Raw genomic sequence first — 8,235 nt, forward strand, 5'->3', positions numbered from 1 at the left:
GCGGCTATTCTTGAGAATCCGAAAAGTCTAAACCTTGTCTGTGGTATTCCGAGTAGGATTCAGGGATTGAATGACTGTGACGAGCTTCAAACTCGCGATTGTTGGGCGTGGTGACAAACGCAAAAGAATCAATGGATTCTATTCCAACATGATCGAGAAACGACAGATGATTAGCCATGCTGTGACAAGAGCATTTGGACCTTTTTCACTGAGAGGATGGGAAGTAGCCAGTGACAACGGTGATGCCCTACATACAGCTTGCCATGGAAAGGAGTAAGAAGGATTGGATGAAGGCAGTAGGAAAACAGATATTCAGAAAGAACACAGCATCTCCATACACTTATCTAAAATTTCTACCAATGAATTACATAAGTATCTCTATCTTTATTTTATGCTTTATTTATCTTTATATTTTCGAAAACTCCATAACCATTTATAATCTGCCTAACTGAGATTTACAAGATGACCATAGCTTGCTTCATACCAACAATCTCCGTGGGATCGACCCTTACTCACGTAAGGTATTACTTGGACGACCCAATGCACTTGCTGGTTAGTTGTGCGGAGTTGTGACAAAGTGTGATTCACGTTTGAGAGCGCTACCAAGTTTTTGGCGCCATTGTTGATGATCACAATTTCGTGCACCAAGTTTTTGGCACCGTTGCCGGGATTGTTCGAGTTTAGACAATTGACGGTTCATCTTGTTTCTTAGATTAGGTAATTTTCTTTTCAAAAATTTTTCAAAAATCTTCCAGAAAATTTTTTCTTTATTTTCATTTTTCAAAAAAAAAAAATAAATAATAATTTTCGAAAAATCCAAAAAAATTTATAAAATCATAAAAATAAAAAAATATTTTGTGTTTCTTGTTTGAGTCTAGAGTCAAATTTTAAGTTTGGTGTCAATTACATGTTTTTAAAATTTATGCATTCTTTTTTTCGAAAATTCAAGCATGTGTTCTCATGATCTTCAAGTTGTTCTTGATAAGTCTTCTTGTTTGATCTTTAAATTTTCTTGTTTTGTGTCTTTTGTTGTTTTTCATATGCATTTTTGCATTCATAGTGTCTAAGCATTGAAGATTTCTAAGTTTGGTGTCTTGCATGTTTTTCTTTTCTTGAAAATTTTTCAAAAATAAGTCTCATGTTCATCTTGATCTTCAAAGTGTTCTTGGTGTTCATCTTGACATTCATAGTGTTCTTGCATGCATCATGTGTTTTGATTCATAATTTTCATGTTTTGAGTCATTTTTGTTGTTTTTCTCTCTCGTCATTAAAAATTCAAAAATAAAAAATATATATTTTCCTTATTTTACTCAAAAATTCAAAAATTTGAGTTGACTTAGTCAAAATTTTTTAAAACTTAGCTATTTCTTATAAGTCAAGTCAAATTTTCAATTTTAAAAAATCTTATCTTTTCAAAATCTTTTTCAAAAATCAAATCTTTTTCATTTTTTCTATTATTTTCGAAAATTTTTAAAATTTATTTTCAAAATCTTTTTCTTATCTTTATTTCAAAATTTTGAAAACTTTACTAACAATTAATGTGATTGATTCAAAAATTTGAAGTTTGAATCTTTAAATTCTAGAGTCATATCTTTTAGTTTCTTGTTAGTCAAGTAATCAATTTTAACTTTAAAAATCAAATCTTTTCCAAAATATCTTTTTCAATCATATCTTTCAAATCATATCTTTTTCAAAATTGATTTCAAAAATTTTTCCTAACTTCTTATCTTTTAAAAATTGATTTTTAAATCTTTTTCAACTAACTAATTGACTTTTTGTTTGTTTCTTATCTTTTTCAAAACCACCTAACTAATTTTATCTCTCTAATTTTCGAAAACTCCTCTCCCTTTTTCAAATATTCCTTTTAATTAACTAATTGTTTCAAATTTTAATTTTAATTTTATTTCTTCCTTTAATTTTCGAAAATCACTAACCCTTTTTCAAAATTAATTTTCGAAAACTCCTCTCTCTCATCTTCTTCTATCTATTTATTTATCTACTAACACCTCTCTTCTACTCAAGAATTCGAACTCACTCTTCCCCCTTGTGTTTGGATTCTTACCTTTTCACTTCTTCTATTCTTTTCTTTTTCTACTAACATAAAGGAATCTTTTTACTGTGGTAAAGAGGATCCCTATTATTATTTTCTGTTCTCTTCTTTTTCATATGAGTAGGAGCAAGGACAAGAATATTCTTGTTGAAGCAGATCCTGAACAGGAAAGGACTCTGAAGAGAAAACTAAGAGAAGCTAAATTACAACAATCCAGAGACAACCTTACAGAAATTTTCGAAAAGGAAGAGGAGATGGCAGCCGAAAATAATAATGCAAGGAGGATGCTTGGTGATTATACTACACCCACTTCCAAATTTGATGGAAGAAGCATCTCCATCCCTGCCATTGGAGCAAACAATTTTGAGCTGAAACCTCAACTAGTTGCTCTAATGCAACAGAACTGCAAGTTCCATGGACTTCCATCGGAAGATCCCTATCAGTTTTTAACTGAATTCTTGCAGATCTGTGAGACTGTTAAGACTAATGGAGTAGATCCTGAAGTCTACAGGCTCATGCTTTTCCCTTTTGCTGTAAGAGACAGAGCTAGAACATGGTTGGATTCCCAACCTAAAGATAGCCTGGACTCTTGGGATAAGCTGGTCGCGGCCTTCTTGGCTAAGTTCTTTCCTCCTCAAAAGTTGAGCAAGCTTAGAGTGGATGTTCAGACTTTCAAACAAAAAGATGGTGAATCCCTCTATGAAGCTTGGGAAAGATATAAGCAGATGACCAAAAGGTGTCCTTCTCACATACTTTTAAAGTGGACCATTTGGATATATTCTATTATGGTCTATCTGAGTTCTCTAAGATGTCACTGGACTATTCTGTAGGTGGATCCATTCACCTAAAGAAAACACCTGCAGAAGCTCAAGAACTTATTGACATGGTTGCAAATAACTGATGAGCGGATGATTTGTATGCTTTTTGGCATTGTTTTTAGTATGTTTTTGATATGATCTAGTTAGTTTTTAGTATATTTTTATTAGTTTTTAGTTAAAATTCACTTTTCTGGACTTTACTATGAGTTTGTGTGTTTTTCTGTGATTTCAGGTATTTTCTGGCTGAAATTGAGGGACCTGAGCAAAAATCTGATCCACAGACTCAAAAGGACTGCAGATGCTGTTGGATTCTGACCTCCCTGCACTCGAAGCGGATTTTCTGGAGCTACAGAAGCCCAATTGGCGCGCTCTCAACGGCGTTGGAAAGTAGACATCCTGGGCTTTCCAGCAATATATGATAGTCCATACTTTGCCCAAGATTTGATGGCCCAAACCGGCGTTCAAAGTCACCTCAAGAAATCCCAGCGTTAAACGCTGGAACTGGCACCCAAATGGGAGTTAAACGCCCAAACTGGCACTAAAGCTGGCGTTTAACTCCAAGGAGAGTCTCTACACGAAATTTCTTCATTGCTCAGCCCAAGCACACACCAAGTGGGCCCGGAAGTGGATTTTTATGTCATTTACTCATCTATGTACTAGTTTTCTATAAGTAGGACCTTTTACTATTGTAAAAAAACACATCTTGGTAGCTATCTTTGAGTTTTATGCTATCTTAGATCATTGGGAGGCTGGCCATTCGGCCATGCCTAGACCTTATGCTTATGTATTTTCAACGGTGGAGTTTCTACACACCATAGATTAAGGTGTGGAGCTCTGCTGTACCTCGAGTATTAATGCAATTACTATTGTTCTTCCATTCAATTCCGCTTGTTCTTTTACCAAGATATCACTTGTTCTTCAACTTGATGAAGGTGATGATTGACACTCATCATCATTCTCACCCATGAACAAGGTGACTGACAACCATTCTTGTTCTACAAGCATCTGAGGCTTAGTGAATATCTCTTGGATTTCTGATTGCACGATGCATGGTTGATCGCCTGACAACCGAGTGCTCGCCTGACAAACGAGCCAGCCATTCCGTGAGATCAGAGTCTTCGTGGTATAGGCAAGAACTGATGGCGGCATTCAAGAGAATCCGGAAGGTCTAACCTTGTCTGTGGTATTCTGAGTAGGATTCAATGATTGAATGACTGTGACGTGCTTCAAACCTATAACCTACTGGGCGTTAGTGACAGACGCAAAAGAGTTATTCTATTCCGGTAGGGGAGGGAACCAAACCGGTGATTGGCAGCACTGTGACAGAGTGTGTGCATTAGCTTTCACTGCGCGGATGGGAGGTAGCTGCTGACAACAGTGAAACCTTACACGAGCTTGCCATGGAAAGGAGTAAGAAAAGGATTGGATGAAGGCATTAGGAAAGCAGAGAGACGGAAGGGAAGGCATCTTCATACACTTGTCTGAAGCTTTTACACCAATGATATACATAAGTATCTCTATCCTTATCTTTTATGTTATTTTCGTTCATCACCATATACATCTGAGTTTGCCTGACTAAGATTTACAAGATGACCATAGCTTGCTTCAATACTAACAATCTCCGTGGGATCGACCCTTACTCACGTAAGGTTTATTACTTGGACGACCCAGTGCACTTGCTGGTTAGTTGTGCGAAGTTGTGTAATGCCATGGTATTGAGCCACCAAGTTCTTGGAGCCATTACCGGGGATTATTTGAGTTGTGAAAAAGTATTGTTCACAATTTCGCGCACCAAGTTTTTGGCGCCGTTGCCGGGGATTGTTCAAGTTTTGAGCAAGCTTTTGGTAACATCAGTGCCAAGATCCGGCAACAACATCAAGTTCTTGGTGTTATTGCCCGGGATTGTTTAGGCTGGACAACTGACGGTTCATCTTGTTGCTTAGATTAGGTATTAATTTTTTCGAAATTCTTGAATATGAATTCTAGAGTTTCATGATGATTTGTTGAAATCTGGCTGGCTGAGAAGCCATGTCTAATCTCATTGGACCGAGGTTTCAACTTATCACCACAAGAACTTGTTGATTTCTTATCAATTTTGCTCTTGGAGCAGTGATCTGCTAAGATTTGGCTGACCTTTGGTCATGTCTAGTGTTTTGGACCGAAGCTTTCCTTGAAAGCTTGGCTGGCTGTGAAGCCATGTCTAATTCCTGGACCGGAATCTTAGACTAGCACTGCACTGATTCCGGGAATTCTCATTAAGAATTTTGATACCTTTTCCCATTTAATTTTCGAAAAACACAAAAAAATTACAAAATCAAAAAAAAAAAACCAAAAAATATTTGATGTTTCTTGCATAAGTTTAGTGTCTCATCCTAAGTTTGGTGTCAAATGCATGTTTTTGTTTTCGAATCCATGCATATATTTCTTTGTTTTGATCTTTGAATTCTATTGACTTGAAGTATTTTGTGTGTCTCATATGCATTTTCATATTGTTAGTGTCAGTAGTATACAAACTGCTAAGTTTGGTGTCTTGCATGCATGGTTAATTGATTCATTTTGCATTTTGATTATTAAAAAATCCAAAAATATTTTTAATTTGTGTCTTTTCAAGTCAATGATACAAAGAATTGAAGATTCAGAACATACTGCAGAGGAATTATACAGAAAAAGCTGAGCATTCAAAAATGCCCAGTGAAGAAGGCAGACTGGCGTTTAAACGCCAGCCAGGGCACCTGGTTGGGCGTTTAACGCCCAAAGAGGTAGCATTTTGGGCGTTAAACGCCAGAATGTATACCATTCTGGGCGTTTAACGCCAGGATGGTGCTAGGGGGAAGATTTTGTTTTCAAATCAATTTTCTTAGTTTTTCAAAATCAAATCTTTTTCAAATCAAATCTTTTCAATCAAATGTTTTCAAAATCAATTTCTTTCCTTTTTAAAAGATACTTACTAACAATTAATGATTTGATTGAACATCTCAAAAATTGTTGCCTTTTCTGTTGAGGAAGGTTTTATGTTTGAATCATATCTTTTCTTGTTAGGCAAGTCATTAATTTTTAAAATCATATCTTTTCAAAGTGTTTTCAAATCATATCTTTTAAAATTGTTTTCAAATCATATCTTCTCAATCACATCTTTTTAAAACCATAACTTTTCAATTAAATCTTTTTAACCACATCTTTTTCAAAATAGTTTTCAATCAAATCTTTTTAATTTCTAATTTTAAAATCTTTTTTTCAAAAATCACTTGATTTCTTTTCCACTTTGATTTTCGAAAATCAATTAATGTTTTTCAAAAATGTTTTCAAAATATTTTAATGAATTTTCGAAAATTCTCTTCCCTCCTTCCCACATCCTTCTATTTATGGAGTACCACTCCTTCTAAATGCACAATTCGAACCTTATCTAAGTAAAGTTCGAATTCTTCTTCTCCTTCCTCTTTCTATTTCTCTTTTCCTCTGACATTTCAAGGAATCTCTATACTGTGACATAGAGGATTCCACACTTTCTGTTTCTCTTCTCTTTCATATGAGCAGGAGCAGAGACAAAGGCATTCTTGTTGAAGCTGACCCTGAACCTGAGAGGACCTTGAAGCGAAAGCTAAGAGAAGCCAAGGCACAACTCTCTTTAGAGGACCTGACCGAATTCTTCAGGGAAGAAGAACACATGGCAGCCGAAAACAACAACAATGCAAACAATGCAAGGAAGGTGCTTGGTGACTTTACTACACCTACTCCTGATTTCTATGGGAGAAGCATCTCTATCCCTGCCATTGGAGCAAACAACTTTGAGCTTAAGCCTCAATTAGTTTCTCTAATGCAACAGAATTGCAAGTTTCATGGACTTCCAATGGAAGATCCTCATCAGTTTTTAGCTGAGTTCTTGCAAATCTGTGACACAGTCAAGACTAATGGGGTTAACCCTGAGGTCTACAGACTGATGCTATTCCCTTTTGCTGTAAGAGACAGAGCTAGAATATGGTTGGATTCTCAACCTAAAGAAAGCCTGGACTCTTGGGAAAAGCTAGTCAATGCCTTCTTGGCAAAGTTCTTTCCACCACAAAGATGGAGTAAGCTTAGAGTGGAAGTCCAAACCTTCAGACAGAAGGATGGAGAATCCCTCTATGAAGCTTGGGAAAGATACAAACAATTAATCAGAAGATGTCCCTCAGACATGCTTTCTGAATGGAGCATCATAGGTATCTTCTATGATGGTCTCTCTGAACTATCCAAGATGTCTTTGGATAGCTCTGCTGGAGGATCTCTTCATCTGAAGAAGACGCCTGCAGAAGCTCAAGAATTGATTGAAATGGTTGCAAATAACCAATTCATGTACACTTCTGAAAGGAATCCTGTGAACAATGGGACTAGTCAGAAGAAAGGAGTTCTTGAGATTGACACTCTGAATGCCATATTGGCTCAGAACAAGATATTGACTCAACAAGTCAATTTGATTTCTCAAAGTCTGTCTGGAATGCAAAATGCACCAAACAGTACTAAGGATGCTTCATCTGAAGAAGAAGCTTATGATCCTGAGAACCCTTCCATGGAAGAGGTGAATTACCTAGGAGAACCCTATGGAAACACCTATAATTCTTCATGGAAAAATCACCCAAATCTCTCATGGAAGAATTAAGAGAGACCTCAACAAGGTTTCAATAATAATGGTGGAAGAAACAGGTTTAACAATGGTAAACCTTTTCCATCATCTTCTCAGCAACAGACAGAGAGTTCTAAGCAGAATACTTCTGACTTAGCAACAATGGTCTCTGATCTAATAAAGACCACTCAAAGTTTCATGAATGAAACAAGGTCCTCCATCAGAAATTTGGAAGGACAAGTGGGTCAGCTGAGCAAGAAAGTTACTGAACTCCCTCCTAGCACTCTCCCAAGTAATACAGAAGAAAATCCAAAAGGAGAGTGCAAAGCCATAGACATGGCCGAATATGGAGAGGAAAGAAAGGAGGAGGACGCCACTGAGGAAGACCTCAGTGGGCGTGTACCAATCTCCTCTGAGTTCCTCAATGAGGAACAATGGGAATCTGAGGCTCAAAATGAGACCATAGAGATTCCATTGGACTTACTTCTGCCATTCATGAGCTCTGATGAGTATTCTTCCTCTGAAGAGGATGAGTATGTCACTGAAGAGCAAGTTGCTAAATACCTTGGAGCAATCATGAAACTGAATGACAAGTTATTTGGAAATGAGACTTGGGAGGATGAACCACCCTTGCTCACCAAAGAACTGAATGACTTGTCTAGGCAGAAACTGCCTCAAAAGAGGCAAGATCCTGGAAAGTTTTCTATACCTTGTACCATAGGCACCATGACCTTCAAGAAGGCCTTGTGTGACTTGGGGTCAAGTGTAAA

At 36.8% G+C, this 8,235-nt stretch overlaps 2 non-coding genes across 2 annotated transcripts; both read right to left on the reverse strand.

The window, feature by feature from the left end:
* Positions 1-2,697: 2,697 nt before the first annotated feature.
* LOC130978554 (small nucleolar RNA R71) lies at positions 2,698-2,805 on the reverse strand. The gene has a single exon (XR_009086178.1). It is a non-coding gene; the product is annotated as a small nucleolar RNA R71 (small nucleolar RNA).
* A 4,132-nt stretch (positions 2,806-6,937) lies between these two features.
* LOC130978143 (small nucleolar RNA R71) lies at positions 6,938-7,045 on the reverse strand. The gene has a single exon (XR_009085802.1). It is a non-coding gene; the product is annotated as a small nucleolar RNA R71 (small nucleolar RNA).
* Positions 7,046-8,235: the final 1,190 nt, after the last annotated feature.

The sequence above is a fragment of the Arachis stenosperma genome, chromosome 4 (genome assembly GCF_014773155.1).
Source record: "Arachis stenosperma cultivar V10309 chromosome 4, arast.V10309.gnm1.PFL2, whole genome shotgun sequence".
NCBI lineage: Eukaryota > Viridiplantae > Streptophyta > Magnoliopsida > Fabales > Fabaceae > Arachis > Arachis stenosperma.